Source organism: Hyla sarda, chromosome 8 (genome assembly GCF_029499605.1).
Source record: "Hyla sarda isolate aHylSar1 chromosome 8, aHylSar1.hap1, whole genome shotgun sequence".
In the NCBI taxonomy this organism is placed as follows: Eukaryota; Metazoa; Chordata; class Amphibia; order Anura; family Hylidae; genus Hyla; species Hyla sarda.
In genome coordinates this window covers 127,618,584-127,635,700 of record NC_079196.1, presented here as the reverse complement: position 1 = coordinate 127,635,700, position 17,117 = coordinate 127,618,584, and the positions used below count along the sequence as shown (strand labels likewise).

General features: G+C 46.8%; 1 protein-coding gene across 5 annotated transcripts in view; it reads right to left on the bottom strand.

The window, feature by feature from the left end:
• The window catches only part of HIBCH (3-hydroxyisobutyryl-CoA hydrolase), a 392,003-nt gene that overhangs the window by 233,946 nt on the left and 140,940 nt on the right, over positions 1-17,117 (bottom strand). The window lies entirely within an intron of this gene.

Genomic DNA, 17,117 nt, shown 5'->3' with positions numbered 1-17,117 from the left:
GTTTTATATAAGCAAATATGGTATAAATTAAAAGTAAAGATCACGGCGCAAAAAATGAGCCCTCATACTGCCGCTTATACGGAAAAATGAAAACATTATAGGTCTTCAAATTTAAACGCACTAATTTGGTTAAAAAGGTTGCGATTTTTTTTTAAGCGCAACAGTAATAGAAAAGTATGTTATCATGGGTATCATTTTGATCGTATTGACCCAAAGAATAAAGAACCCATGTCATTTTTACTGTAAATTGTACGGCATGAAAACTAAACCTTCCAAAGTTTTCTGACTGCATCGGGATTACCTGTACAGCCTCAAAAAACTGGATCTTTCATTATATGCCACACATAATAGGACTGTGAATTTGAACATTCTCTCCACGCATTTTACGTAATTTGGAGAAATTCACGGCTCAGTGAAGCGCTGCAGTCCCCATCATTGAAGCATTCTATCCTTCAGCTCTTCAGTACTGCAAGTATACTTAACATTGCTACTGTTTGCTCATAAATAGTGATGTCGCGAACCGTGAACGCGAACTTCCGCAAAAGTTTGCGAACCAGGCGAACCGCCATTGACTTCAATGGGCAGGCGAATTTTAAAACCCACAGGGACTCTTTCTGACCTCAATAGTTATTTAAAAGTTGTTTCAAGGGGACTAACACCTGGACTGTGGAGTGCCGGAGTGGGATCCATGGCAAAACTCCCATGGAAAATTACATAGTTGATGCAGAGTCTGGTTTTAATCCATAAAGGGCATAAATTACCTATTATTCCTAAATGGTTTGGAATAACGTGCTTTAGCCCCCTTTAGGCAGCACATAGAGCCCCCCTTTAGGCATCACATAGTTAGATTCCCCCTTTAGAGAGCACATAGATTCCCCCATATTAGGCAGCACATAGTTAGAGCCTCCCTTTAGGCATCACATAGTTAGATTCCCCCATGTTAGTCAGCACATAGTTAGAGCTCCCCTTTAGGCAGCACATAAGATTCCCCCATATTCGGCAGCACATAGTTAGAGCCCCCCTTTATGCACATAGTGGGATTTGAACCCAAGGCCCCAGCGCTGCAAGGCAGCAGTGCTAACCTCTGAGCCACCATGCTACCCTTAGCATACATCTAATATCCACGGTTGCTAAAATGGACAGAGATGTCAGCAGAGAGTACCAGAAAAATTAGGCATGTACACATGCCTGAAAAATTTGGTATTGTTGCAGCCGCTTCTGTAGCAGTGGCCAGAAAAATTGCAGTACCATAACAAGTGCAGCAGCAGAGGCAAGAAAAATTAGGCATGTACACATGGATGACAAATTTGGTATTGTCGAAGCCGCATCTGTAGCAGCAGCCAGAAAAATTGCAGCACCAGAAAAAGTGCAGCAGCAGAGGCCAGAAAAATTAGGCATGTACAACTCGCTGGAAAATTTGGTATTGTCGCAGCTGTAGCAGCGGCCATAAAAATTGCAGCACCATAACAAGGGCCGCAGCAGAGGCCAGAAAAATTAGGCATGTACACATGGATGAAAAATTGGGTATTGTCACAGTCGTAAAAATTTCTGTTTGTTTCGCCAGGCAGAAAGTGCCCTAAAACATTGCGGCTTGAACCCTAGTTGGTGGCGGATAAGTCACGCAAGTCATCCGGCATTCAGAGTTCAAATACAGCAGCGTGTGAACCATTTTTATCCCAAGGCAGCTCATCTAATCAGGCCTTGTTTTGTGAAATGTATCGCCCAGTGTCAGTCCCTTCGGGATCCATCCCTCATTCATCTTAAGAAAGGTGAGGTAATCCAGACTTTTTTGACCAAGGTGTCTTCTCTTCTCAGTGACAATACCTCCTGCTGCACTGAAGGTCCTTTCTGACAGGACACTTGAAGCGGGAAGGGCCAGAAGTTCAAGCGCAAATTGGGATAGCTCAGGCCACAGGTCAAGCCGGCACACCCAGTAGTCAAGGGGTTCATCGCTCCTCAGAGTGTCGATATCTGTGGTTAAGGCCAGGTAGTCTGCTACCTGTCGGTCAAGTCGTTCTCTGATGGTGGACCCGGAAGGGCTGTGGCGATGTCCTCCATCAACAGCATGTCTGTACAGCATCCTGTCCTTGCCGGCGTGTTCGTGGGAGGAGGAGGATTACTTTCACCTCTTCCCCTGTTAGATCCCTGTTGTGCTGTGACATGACCCTTATACGCTGTATACAGCATACTTCTTAATTTATTTTGGACCTGTGAGAATCCTTTCCGCCTTGCTGTAATGCAGTAACATGTCAGGCACTTTATGTTTATACCGGGGGTCTAGTAGCGTGGACACCCAGTACAAGTCGTTCTCCTTCATCCTTTTTATACGAGGGTCCCTCAACAGGCACGACAGCATGAAAGACCCCATTTGCACAAGGACGGATACCGAGCTACTGATGTTCCGTTCATCGTCCTCAGTGATGTCAGGGAAGGTATAATCTTCTTCCCCCTCATTCCTCCTCTGATTCCTCTTCCTCACAATCCTCTTCCAGCGTGCCGCAGGTCCAGCAAGCGATGCTGATAAGGCTATTTCTGGTGGTGATGGTGTCCACAACTCTTCCTCTTCATGCTCATCTACTGCCTGATCCAGCACTCTTCGCAGGGCACGCGCCAGGAAGAAAAGAAATGGTATAATGTCGCTGATGGTGCCTTAGATGCAACTGACCAGGTTTGTCTCAAAAGGATGCATGAGCCTACAGGCATTGCGCATGAGCCTCCAGTAACGTGGCAAAAAAATTCCCAGCTCCGCAGATGATGTCCTAGCACCCCGGTCATAAAAATATTCGTTGACTGCTTTTTCTTGTTGGAGCAGGCGGTCGAACATTAGGAGTTTTGAATTCCAACGTGTCGGGCTGTCGCAAATCAAGCGCCTCACTGGCATGTTGTTTCGCCACTAGATATCTGACAAGTGCGCCATGGCCATGTAGGAACGCCTGAAATGGCCACACACCTTCCTGGACTGCTTCAGGACATCCTGTAAGCTTGGGTACTTCAGCACAAAGCGTTGTACAATCAGATTACACACATGTGCCATGCACGGCACATGTGTCAACTTGCCCAACCTCAATGCCGCCAACAAATTTGTTCCGTTGTCACAAACCACCTTGCCGATCTCCAGTTGGTGCGGAGTCAGCCACTGGTCCACCTGTGCGTTCAGGACTGACAGGAGCGCTGGTGCGGTGTGACTCTCCGCTTTGAGGCAAGTCAACCCCAAGATGGGGAGCTGGGGGGGTGTCTGTGATGTGGAGCAAGACGCACCAGTGGAAGAGGACTCGGCTGAGGATGTTATGGAAGAGGATGGAGTAGAGGAGGTTGCAGCAGGCCTGCCTACAAGTCGTGGCGGTGTCACCAACTCCTCTGCAGAGCCACGCATTCCATGCTTGGCAGCCGTCACCAGGTTTACCCAATGCGCAGTGTAGGTGATATACCTGCCCTGACCATGCTTTGCAGACCAGGTATCAGTGGTCAGATGGACCCTTGCCCCTACACTGTGTGCCAGACATGCCATAATTTCCTTTTGCACAATGGAGTAAAGGTTGGGGATTGCCTTTTGTGCAAAAAAATTTTGGCCGGGTACCTTCCACTGCGGTGTCCCAATGGCTACAAATTTTTTAAAGGCCTCAGACTCCACCAGCTTGTATGGTAAAAGCTAGTGGGCTAGCAGTTCCGACAAGCCAGCTGTCAGACACCGGGCTAGGGGGTTTCTTTGAGACATTGTCTTCTTGCGCTCAAACATCTCCTTGACAGACACCTGACTGTGGGCAGATGAGCAAGAACTGCTCAAGGCGAGAGACGGAGAGGCGGATGGTTGAGAGGGGACAAGGAGGGCAGCAGTGGTTGACCTGGCTGAAGATGCTGGACACGGAGGAGGATGGCAGCTTTGACTTTGTATGCTGCTTGTACTGACGTGTTGATCCCATAGGCGTTTGTGATGTGACATCATGTGCCTTCGCAAAGCAGTTGTGCCTAGGTGGGTGTTGGACTTCCCACGACTCAGTTTCTTCTGGCACAGGTTGCAAATGGCCTCGCTGTTGTCAGAGGCAGACACACAAGAAAAATGCCACACTGCTGAGCTCTGCGATGACGGCATTCTGGTTGTGGCAACAGCATGCGTTGCTTGGCGTCCCGTCTGGCTGACCCCGGGTGCCGATGCATGTTGTCTGACTGTGCCACTAGCTCCTTGCGACGACCTCCCCCTGCTTTCAAATTGTTTCCTCCTCTCTGTCTCCCCATCTGAACTTTCCCCCTCTTCTTCTCTTCTAGCGGGCACCCACGTGGCATCCACGGACACATCGTCATCATCAACACCTTCACCGCTATCTGACACCTCAGGAAAGGAAGCAGCAGCGGGTACAACATCATCATCACACCTTACATCCATGTGTGTAATGCTGCCTGACTGAGACATATCCCTGGTAACTACATCATCTGGCAATAATGGTTGCGCATCATTCATGTCTTCAAACTGATGTGTAAATAATTCCTCTGACGGATCAAGTAAAGCTGCTGTGGTGCTAGTGTTGGTGGTGGCGTCAGGCGGGCAAGTGGTAGCATGAGAGGTGCCCGAAGCTAAGCTAGAGGAGGAGGACGGTGCGTCAAGGTTCCGAGTGGAAGCTGTAGTAGATTGGGCGTCTTGTGATAGCCAGTGAACTAAGTCCTCAGAACTTTGGGGGTTTAGGGTACGTGACCTCTGAACACTGGGCATTCTAGGGCAAATTGCACTAGGGGGACACAATTTGCCCTGCAGGCAAAAAAACTGGCAACTGTGACGTGAACTGACAGTGACGACTGATTTTATTTAACAGCCAAACAAGGGTTTTTGTTTTTTTTTAATATGCACGACTGTCACACCTAATGTGATTTGCACTAGGGTGACACAATTTGCCCTGCAGGCAAAAAAAAAATGCCAACTGTGACGTGAACTGACAGTGACGACTGATTTTATTTAACAGCCAAAAAAGGTATTTTTTATTTTTATTTGCACAACTGTCACACCTAATGTGATTTGCACTAGTGTGACAATGAGCAAAAAAGCTTGCCAGCGGAGTTCCCCTTTTAAGCGTTGTTCCCCCACCAGGGTGCCTCCAGCTGTTGCAAAACACACGGACTGATACATTTCAGCCCTTTGAATACTGTAGTAATTAGTTGCTTGAGGGAACTTAAGTTTGATTCTGGAGTACCCCTTTTAACCAGCGGTTCCCTCCCAACCAGGGTGCCTCCAGCTGTTGCAAGAAACAAGGACTGATATCTTTGAGCCCTAAAAAGGGCTTTTTTGGGTGCTGTCCTTAAAGCAGATGTTACACTAGTGCTTAAGAAGTAAACTGGACCCTGAATACACCACCTAGCAGCAACCTAGCTATCGCTTTCCCTATACAGCAGGAGCAGCTTCTCTGACCCTCCACTTCCAAAGCCTGCAGCATGCTGAATGAGGGTAAAATGGCGTCCGTGCAAGAGGTAGGAGGGTCTTGAAGGGAGGGACTGCTGCTGATTGGCTGTAATGTGTCTGCTGTCTGACTCACAGGGTCAAAGTTTACTGCAATGTTAAAGTATAGGGGGCGGATCGAACTTCCCATATGTTCGCCCGGCGATGCGAACGCGCTAAATTTGCCGGGAACTGTTCGCCGGCGAACAATTCGCCACATCTCTACTCATAAACAATGCTAGTATACCAGACATTACTACATTGTTACCATGCAATAATTGTTACATTGTTGCCAACGGATACCACTCATTCTACAAACAGCTCATTGAACAGTACAATTTTGCACTTTACATATTTGTTTCTATTCAAAAGACACGTGCACCACTATTTTATTCTTACAGGCTGGAATATCCACAGACGTGTGGCTTTTATATTGATTGTATTTTATTAAATTACACTAGCTGAGTACCCGGCGTTGCCCGGTTTTTCCTTCCTAATCCTTGTTGTGGAGGAAAATCAACAGAGGAAGCTTTTGACTTCATATCCCGTCCTCATATATTGTTGTCAGATCCCAACCCCATTTCTTGTCCTCATATCCCGACCTCCTATCCCGTCCTTCTATCCCGTCCTCCTCTCTCGACTTCCTATCCCGTCCTCATATCTCGACCTCCTATCCCGACCTCCTATCCCGTCCACCTATTTCGACCTCCTATCCCGTCCTCGGATCCCGACCTCCTATCCCATCCTCCTATATTGACCTTGTATCCTGACCTATCCTGACCTCCTATCCCGACCCATAATATGTATACCAGGTATTGAAATATCTCCAGCCCTCCGGAAATTATGTGGGAACATACATTTCCCATTGATTTGCATGGGACTTTAAATGAAATCCCCAACCCTCACAAATTGGGGTAGTTAAGGGTTAAATTAACTATCCTATATTTTAAGTGGACATAAAAGTAACATGTGACCAAGTATTATCGAAATATCTCCATCCGTTTGGAAGTTATGCAGTAACGTATTTCCATTAGGCTTGTATGGGACTTTAAACTAAAACCCCGACCCTGGCAAATGGGGGTGAGTAAGGGTTAAATTACCTATCCTATGTTTGTTGTTGACATATAAGTAACATGTGTGCCAAGTTTCATATTAATATCTTTAGCCGTTTGGACGTGATGCTGGAACATACACACACACATACATACACACACACATACATACACACACATTGAGTTTTATACATATAGATTTCTATATTTTTATATTATAAATAGCTGAGTACCCGGCGTTGCCCAGTTTTTCCTTCCTAATCCTTTTTGGGGAGGAAAATAAACAAAGGAGGAAGCTTTTGACTTCATATCCTGTCCTCATATTGTTGCCATATCCCGACCTCCTATCCAGTCCTCCTATCCCAGAATAAAAAACAGAGCAGGAAGCACTTTTTTTAAAACAATCAAAGATACTTCTAAACCGTTTTTCCGAGAAAGGTTATCCAAAGAAAATTTTATCACAGGCTTATAACAGGGTGAAAAATATGTCTCAGGGAGATCTGGTAAATGAGAGACCAAAACCAGAAAATAAAACTATCGATAATTGTGCAGCAAATAATATAAAAAAAAAAAATATTTCCAAACATTGGTTAATATTGAGGGACGATCCTATCATGAAAGATATTTTGTCCCCCAAACCAGGAGTAACATTTCGTAGATCCTGTAATTTGAGAAATTTAGTTGCCCAAGCAAAATGAGAACCGATGCGGTTCCATCCGAGCGGATAGCGACAGATGCATCGGGCACTTTTCCATGTGGACGTGCCCGTTCCATGTGTTGCTCCCTTAATGGTGGTCCGACCACGTTTTTCATTTCTAATGTCACTAAAAAACTTTTTTCTATTAAGGGACACTATACTAGCGATAGTTCGTTTGCTGTGTATCTCCTTACATGTGATTGTGGACTTCAATACGTTGGCCGCACAGTTCAGACTGTGTGGTCACGTATGAATAAACATAGATTTAACATCTAAAATTGATTCCTATTACATAGTGTGTCCAGACACTTGTCATTTAAACATGACAGGTGTATTAATAAACTAAAGTTAACCATACTTAAAACCATCCCTTATAACTTTCCCAATCGAGTCCAAAGATTAAACAACAGGGAGGCTTTTTGGATTTTCATTCTTTCCACGTTAGTTCCAGATGGTCTTAATGAAACAGTAGAAAATGCCCGTTGAGACATATTTTTCGCACCTTTTTATGGTTATTATTATTATTATTATTATTATTAATGTTTTTACAGTATATAGGTACATGTTTTTGTATATATATATATATCCGATCCCATCCGATATGAGGCCACCTCCGCGTGGTGGATGGGGGGACACATTTTGATCAAAAAGTGCGCTGAGAGCCTCCATTTTTTGACCTAGAGTGCTGTTGCAACTTTCTTGTTTGTACATTATATATATATATATATATTTTTTTTTTATATATATAATTTTTTATATATCATTTATTTTTTATTTTTATATATACTCCTTTGCATGACCTATTGTCATATTGACATGTTGGTCATTAATTATATGTATATCTTTGTTTGATTTCAGCATGTTTTTAGTGTCCATTTTTGCAATGTTTTAGAAACAACTAATATCAGTCTAAGTCTAAATTGTAAGGGGTGAATCCTTTCCCCCCTTGAAAGGGTTAAGGATTCTCCCTATATAAACTGCACACCATGTTCTAGTTCTCATGCCTGATGAAGCGGAACCTCCGCGAAACGCGTTGCATTATGGGAATAAAGTAGAAGTTTTACTCTCACCTTGGTTTCAAGCGCCTCTTTGACTCTGCCTATATTGGAGGAAATTGTTTTGGATCTGTCCTCCTATCCCGTCCTCCCATCCAGTCCTCCCATCCTGACCTGTAATATGTGTACCAGGTATTGAAATATGTCCAGCTGTACGGAAGTTATGTGGGAACATACCTTTCCCATTGATTTGCATGGGACTTTAAACAAAAACCCCGACCCTCACAAATGGGGCAAGTTAAGGGTTAAATTAACTATCCTATAATTTAAGTGGACATATCAGTAACATGTGACCAAGTATTATCGAAATATCTCCAGCCGTTTGGAAGTTATGCAGTAACATATATTTCCCATAGACTTGTATGGGACATTAAACAAAAACCCTGCCCCTGGCAAATGGGGGTGAGTAAGGGTTAAATCACTTATCCCAACACTGTCTGGTTTTTCCTTCCTAATCCTTGTTGGGGAGGAAAATAAACAAAGGAGGAAGCTTTTGACTTCATATCCCGTCCTCATATATTGTTGTCATATCCCAACCCCATATCCCGTCATCAGATCCCGACCTCCAATCCCGTCCTCTATCACATCCTCCTACCCCGTCCTCCCACCCCGTCCTTCTACCCCGACCTCCTACGCCGACCTCCTATCCCGTCCTCCTATCCCGTCCTCCTATCCCGACCTCCTGTGTACCAGGTATTGAAATATTGAAATAAGTTATGTGGGTGCACTAGAGGGCTCAGAAGGGATGGAGCAACAAGGAGAATTTTTAACACTTACCGTAAAATCTCTTTCTCGAAGGATCCATTGGGGGACACAGACCGTGGGTGTATGCTGCTGTCTCTAGGAGGTATGACACTATGGCAACAAAGAAGTCGGCTCCTCCCAGTAGGATATACCTGCCTCCAGGCCCTGAGGTAATCAGTTTTAGTACCAGAGCAATAGGAGAGGACCGACAGGTCAAGGAAAAAACACGAACTGTACGAGAACCAGAAGAAAAGATATAAATGAACACACTCTCGGACAGAGAACCAAAGAGAAACCCAAAAGGGCGGGAGCTGTGTCCCCCAGTGGATCCTTCGAGAAAGAGATTTTACGGTAAGTGTTAAAAAATCTCCTTTTCTCTATCGGCTCCATTGGGGGACACAGACCGTGCGACGTACCAAAGCCGTCCCTTGGGTGGGCAGATAATCAGTCAGGCAGACGGCTGTTCCACTGCCGCCTGCAGCAGTTTACGGCCCAGACTAGCATCAGCCTATCCGAAGGTATGAACCCGGTAGAACCTCGAGAAAGTGTCAAAGACGACCAAGAAGCCGCCTTGCAATCTGCAATCTGGAGAGCCCAGGATGTCCCAACAGAAACGGGCAGAATGAGCTACAAACCAGAAGGGAGGAATCTGCCCCCTTCAGCGATAGGCTTACGAAATGGCAGACCGGATCCACCGAGAAGTGGTAGCCTTGGAAGTAGGTTGTCCCTTACGACCACATTCCGTAAGGACGAAAAAGGAATCGCACTGACGAAACAAAGAAGAGATAGAGAGGTAATACCTAACAGCCCAAACCACATCCAGTTTGTGGAGTAAATGCTCCCTAAAACGAGAAGGAGCGGGACAAAAGGACGGAAGAACAATGTCCTCATTGAGATGAAAGGCCGAAACAACCTTAGGCAAAAAGGAAGGGTCTGGCCGGAAGACAACCTTGTCGTGGTGAAGCACCAGAATCGGAGAACGGCAGGAGAGAGCTGCCAATTCAGACACTCTCCGAATGGAGGTGATAACAACAAGAAAACACCACTTTCCAAGAAAGGAGGCGCAGGGACACCTCCCCAAGGGGTTCAAAAGGTTCACCTTGGAGTACCACCAGAACCAAGTCCCAAGGGGAGAAGGTGACCGATAAGGAGGGGCAGCATGCGCCACTCCTTGAAAGAAGGTCTGGACATGAGAATTAGAAGCCAGAGGTAGCTGGAAAAGAATAGAAAGGGCCGAAACCTGACCCTTAAGGGAACTGAGAGACAACCCCAGTTCCAATCCCGACTGCAAGAAAGAGAGAAGACGGGAAACCGAAAAGCTAACAGGACACAAGACCTGAGATTCACACCAAATAAAATAAGACCGCCAGGTACGGTGGTTAATTTTTGCCAAAGAGGACTTACGAGCCCTGAGCATGGTGAAAATGACTTGGGAAGAGAAACCGCGGCTCTCAAAACCGCGGTCTCGACCTCCACGCTGTCAAAGCAGTGACGGTAATAGGGGTGGCACAGGAGACCTGAGATAGGAGGTCTGGACGATAGGGAAGGCGCAGTCTTAAGTCATTCAGGAGCCTGACCATGACGACGTACCATGCCCGCCGGGCCCAGGCTGGGCCACTAGAATGGCGGAAAATTTCCACTGAGAGTTTCCTCAGGACCCCGAAAAGAGAAGAAAGAGAGGAAACAGATAAGGTAGGGCAAAGCCCGACCACCAAATAGACAAGGTAGGGCAAGGCTCGACCAAGAGAGAGGAACGCGTCGGTTGTGGCGGGACAAGCAGAGGTCCACGCCTGGAGTGCCCCAGGGGTTGCAGATCACAGCAAACACCCCTGGATGTAGGGACCAGTGGCCTTGGACGACTGAGGACCGGCCGAGAAGATCACATCCCAGGGACGGCCAGACTGAAGATAACTGAGATGGCTGGAAACCTGAGTTCCGCCCAAGAGGGAAATTCCCAAGAAGCAAGCAAAGAAAGAATTGCCCTAGGCCCCAAAACGTTGAAGGAGAAAAGGCTTCTTGAGGGGCCAATACCCCAGACCGGGCGGTCCCTGAAAACACCTCCCCAGCCTGACAGAATGGCAGGGATGGACAGGAAGGAACACGAAAACGAAGCCACCATAGAAGGGACCGACAAGACTGACTAGAGAGAACGATCCTGCGGCCGAGAGACAATGGAGACATGTCACACCGGAAGAAAATCACCAGTTGAAGAGGTCGGTGATGAAACTGGGCAAATGGCACGGCCTCCACGCCCGCCGCCAATCGACCCAGGACATCCATGCAAAAGCAAATGGAAACTGGAGCAGGGAGCCGAAGTCATCAGACTCTTGAAAAGAGTCGGCGGAGTCGAAAGCGGGCAGAGGCCGCATCGAACTGGAGCCCCAGGAGAGCGGTTGGGCTTGTCCCAAATGACCATCCAACTGAAGTGAGACCAGGTCTGGAGGTTGAGACTAAGACTCTACAGGATCTGGGTCCTGGCTGGAGCTCAGATCAGGAGGTAGTCCAACTAAGGAATCACGGAAACAACTGTTATCCGTAAAAAGGCTATCACAGGCACCAGGACTTTGGTAAAGGTCCGCGGAGAAGTGGCCAGACCAAAATGGATAACCACAATAGAAAATGATGATCCGGAACTGCAGAGCAGAGGTACCGCTGATGACCGGGAAACAATGAGAAGCGGAGGCAGGCATCCTTGATGTCCACCGAGGAACGAAAACTCCCCTTGAACCATGGACGCCAGCACCAAACTGAGAGACTCCATTCGGGATGGGAACGTAAGATGCTGGCTGAGATACTCGAGAACCAAGACTGTGCGAACAGAAACGCCTTTCTTGGAGACCACAGAGAGGTTGGAATAAACCTCAAAAACTTTCCCCAGAAGCTGCATGTCCAGGCATCCCGGAGGGTAAGAGGCGACCAACCACGCGAGAGAGGTCGGCGGGTGGGGCCGACCCTTCAGGCCGAGGAAGGCCTACGGGTGCCTGATGGGCCGCCAAACGTCCGGAACGCATAGCCTACCTCCGGGAGGAATGGGATCAGAAAGAGGAGCACTCTTCCCATGAAGGCGCCTGGCTGAACCTTTTGTTGATACCCTTTGTTGGTACCAAAGGTCCCCAGAACCGGAAGGAGAACTTACGATGGAAAGCGGTTCTGTGAGTCTTACCAGAGGTTATAAAGAACTCTTTTTCCGCCCGTCGCCTCACTTCCTGAAGGTGGCGTCCGCATTCCAGGCTTAACCCCTTAAGGACCAAGGACGTACCGGTACGTCCTTGGTCCTGCTCTTCCGATATAACGCGGGGTTACACAGTAACCCCGCGTCATATCATGACGGGCCCGGCGTCATAGTGAAGCCGGGACCCGCCTCTAATAGCGCGCAGCGCCGATCGCGGCGCCGCGCGATATTAACCCTTTAGCCGCGCGCTCAAAGCTGAGCCGCGCGGCTAAAAGTGAAAGTGAAAGTTCCCGGCTAGCTCAGTCAAGCTGTTCGGGATAGCCGCGGCTAATCGCGGCATCCCGAACAGCTGACAGGACAGCGGGAGGGCCCCTTCCTGCCTCCTCGCTGTCCGATCGCCGAATGACTGCTCAGTGCCTGAGATCCAGGCATGAGAAGTCATGCGGCAGAATCGTTGATCACTGGTTTCTTATGAGAAACCAGTGATCAACATAGAAGATCAGTGTGTGCAGTGTTATAGGTCCCTATGGGACCTATAACACTGCAAAAAAAAAGTGAAAAAAAAAAGTGAATAAAGATCATTTAACTCCTCCCCTATTAAAAGTTTGAATCACCCCCCTTTTCCAATAAAAAAAAAAACACAGTGTAAATAAAAATAAAAATAAACATATGTGGTATCACCGCGTGCGGAAATGTCCGAATTATAAAAATATATCATTAATTAAACCGCTCGGTCAATGGCGTGCGCGCAAAAAAATTCCAAAGTCCAAAATAGTGCATTTTTGGTCACTTTTTATATCATTTAAAAATGAATAAAAAGTGATCAATAAGTCCTATCAATGCAAAAATGGTACCGTTAAAAACTTCAGATCACGGCGCAAAAAATGAGCCCTCATACCGCCCCATACACGGAAAAAGAAAAAAGTTATAGGGGTCAGAAGATGACAATTTTAAACGTATTAATTTTCCTGCATGTAGTTATGATTTTTTCCAGAAGTCCGACAAAATCAAACCTATATAAGTAGGGTATCATTTTAATCGTATGGACCTACAGAATACATATCAGGTGTCATTTTTACCGAAAAATGTACTACGTAGAAACGGAAGCCCCCAAAAGTTACAAAACAGCGTTTTATTTTCAATTTTGTCGCACAATGATTTTTTTTCCCGCTTCACCGTAGATTTTTGGGCAAAATGACTGACGTAATTACAAAGTAGAATTGGTGGCGCAAAAAATAAGCCATCATATGGATTTTTAGGTGTAAATTTGAAAGAGTTATGATTTTTTAAAGGCAAGGAGCAAAAAACGAAAATGCAAAAACGGAAAAACCTCCGGTCCTTAAGGGGTTAAAGCCACATGAAGGGACGGTGGCTACCAGGTAGTGGTAAAGGCAGCACAGTGGCTGCGCATGGAAGCAGAACACAGAAAAATCTGCGGCTGCGGAGCATCCAAGAGCTAGATTAAATAAATCCTCCGGAGGGATTGTGAAGACTACCCTGGCGGAGTTGGAAGACCATACTAAAAGGGCCTTTGACACCCAGGAAGAAGCAAAAGCAGGAAGAACCTGCTGCCTCAAGGGCAGAGATTGCCAAAATATCCACCTTCATGTCCGCTGGATTCTTGAAGGAAGCCGCATCAGCCAACGGCCAGGTAGGCGCCTTAGAGAGGCGGGAGACCGGCGGATCCACAGTTGGAGAGGAGGTCCACCGAGCAATGAGGTCGTTGGTGAAGGAATACCGCGCTTGAACCTTCTTCGTTTCCTGAAACTTCTTGTCAGGGTGACTTCAAGCGGATGCCCGCAGGGCGTAAAATTCAGCGTGAGAGCTGAAAGTCTTGGGTGCCGGTTGGGCACAAAGAAAAGAGAATTCTGGAGCCACGTCCGAAGTTCCTGGGTCCTTTAAATGGAAGGTGTCTCTTATGGCCGCAACCACTGAGTACACCACATCAGGCACATCCGTGCGGTCCTCTGAGTCGGAGGCCGAATCAGAAACCTCATCTACAAGTTCTCCAGGTGAATGGGAATGAGGTGAAGCAGCCCTGGAAGAGGTCGGACACGATGAAAGGAAACTTCTGGACCACGTCCGAAGTTCCTGGGTCCTTTAACTGGAAGGTGTTCTCCAGGTGAATGGGAACGTGTGAGGCGGCCCTGGAAGAGAGAGAGACGGACCTGGTACACGGATCTGGAGAGCCAGAGCGGCGACCCTGGGAGCATTCTCTAGAGGAGAGACGCTTGCTACAGGTCGGAGTAACGGGGTGATGCCTGTGCCCGTGCCTGCCAGAAGACTCGGGGGATGAGTCAGATGACACACCCCTATGATGCTGCGAGAGCGTCAGAATAGGGGGAGAGCGGGACCCGCCGGAGGGCCAGTGATGGGGCCGCCATGTAGGGAGGGCCTCTCCAAGGCAGTCCCACATACATTCACACAGGCAGGGGTTCACATTGAGTTTTCCGCTGGGAGTTTGAGCTGCGGTGGAAAATTTGTCACAGTTCAAAGTTGTAGAAGGAAACCCACTGTAAACCCCCGCCCTTGTGAATGTACCCTGTACATTCGCATGGGGGGCAAACCTTTAGCTGTTGCAAAACTACAATTCCCAGCATGCACTGGCAGACCGTACATGCTGGGAGTTGTAGTTTTGCAACAGCTGTAGTCACACTGGTGAGGAAACCACTGAGTTAGGAAACAGACTCTAGCTCAGTGATTCCAACCCGTGTGCCTCCAGCTGTTGCAAAACTACAACTACCAGCATGTACGGTCTGTCATTGTATTCTGGGAGTTGTAGTTTTGCAACAGCTGAAGGCACACGGGTTGGAATCACTGAGTTAGGAAGCAGATTCTAGCTCAGTGTTTCCTAACCAGTGTGCCTCCAGCTGTTGCATAAATACAACTCCCAGCATGCACTAAAGGCATGCTAGGAGTTGTAGTTATGCAACAGCTGGGGAAGAACAGTTCGGAGACCGCTAAGTAGTGGTCGCCAAACTGTAGCCCTCCAGATGTTGCAAAACTATAACTCCAAGCATGCCCAGACTGTCCAGGCATGCTGGGAGTTGAAGTTTTGCAATATCTGGAGGGCCACAGTTTGGACACCACTGTTTAGTGGTCTCCAAACTGTGGTCCTCCAGATGTTGCAAAACTACAACTTTCAGCATGCACTGACTGTCTGGGCATACTGGGAGTTGTAGTTTTGCAACATCTGGATGGCTACAGTTTGGAGACCACCATATAGTGGTCTCCAAACTGTGCCACTTCAGTTCATGCTGAAAGTTGTAGTTTTACAACATCTGGAGGACCACAGTTTGGAGACCATTACACAGTGGTCTCCAAACTGTGGCCCTCCAGATGTTGCAAAACTACAACTCCCAGCATGCCCAGACAGCCTTCGGCTGTCTGGGCATGCTGCGAGTTGTAGTTTTGCAACTTTTAGAAGGCCACAGTGAAGATCACTTACCAGCGATCTTCACTGCAGCCTCCGCTGCAGCTCCCATGCCGCCGCCGCTGCTCAGTTCCCACTGCTCATGTCCCCCCCTCCCGCTCTGCTCGGACTTCAATCGGTGGGCAGAGCGGGGGAAATTAACTTTAACCTCCGCCCCACACTGCCAGTGGTCGGTCAGTCCTGTCTCAGGACCCCCCGAGGCATTTGCACAGGATGCCTGCTAATAGATATTAGCAATCATCCCGATCCGATCACCGCCCAGCGAGCGGTGTTGATCGGAAATACGATTAAGTACAAGGATGTGAGGGCGTACCTGTACGCCCTCTGTCCCCAACAGGTTAATCAATGTATATTACAAATATACATATAATAGTATTATCTACATTATATCAAAAGTTTTTGTTAACACTTAACACTAAAAATAAAAACCATATCCTGGTCGGCCTAGACACGAACATGGCCTTTGTCTAGGTGTTTTGGTAACATTTAATGACATTTAAATTTAGGTTGCTTGGCTTTACTGCCATTAAAGGGATTCTTTAACCCCTATCCATGTACTCGTGTATCTTCTATAGAGAATGCATGGAGGGTGTTTCTCCACCCAAGCTTATTCTTTATGTACATTTTATTTATATAAACCCACAACAATAACACCAGAAATAACCGCCATAGAAAGAAGAAAACAAACAAACAGGCCCAAATTGAAGGAGCAGTGCACAGTAAAGTAGTGCCACAAGAAACTGAGGTGATCAACAGTAAAGAGAAAAAGTCACACAAATAAATATAAAATGCATAAATTACAGGGCCAAAAGACCACAGAAAATACTGTCAACTCAGAAGGGATAACTTATTACCCCATAGAATAGACATATAGGTATCAGGCTGCAATTCTTACATCGCAATACCCCGATGTAAAGAGGCTGACTGGAGTACCCCTTTTACTTTTTTCATACAATTCATACCTGCCCACAAAAAACATTTTGGATGTAAGGGGTTTACCCGTCTCCTTTAACTAACCACAGTGTGACAAGGCAAAGGCAAATAGATGAAGGCAATTGTCTATTTTGGCCGCTTTTTAAGAATTTGGCAATATTTCTGGCTTCTGCATTAATTTTGCCAAATCTCACATGCAAGTTTAAATCTGCTTACAAATGGTGGCAGTTCCATTTGAATGGAGAAGAGAGTCACTAACATCTAGGTATACAGTTCCCTGCCATTCCACACCACATTTATAGATTAAAGATGCACCACCTTATGGATTCGGTCACCCAGAAAATCCAGGAACCTAGCATCCTACAGAAGCATAATATGGGATGTCGCTGACCCTTGTGAGCCAAAAAGGACAACAAAGTATTATAATGAAATTAACAATATAAGCAATTGGCATCTCCCCAAGTGTCTACATAAGACCCACCCCACACAAGGACAGTAGTGGAAAACTCTCTGGACCAGAACATTTATGAAGGAAGGGGAAATCCCTTCCCCAAGCACCCAGGTCCTTTTAGAGGAAATATGGGTTGTCTAGGCATGAGCATTCCCCTC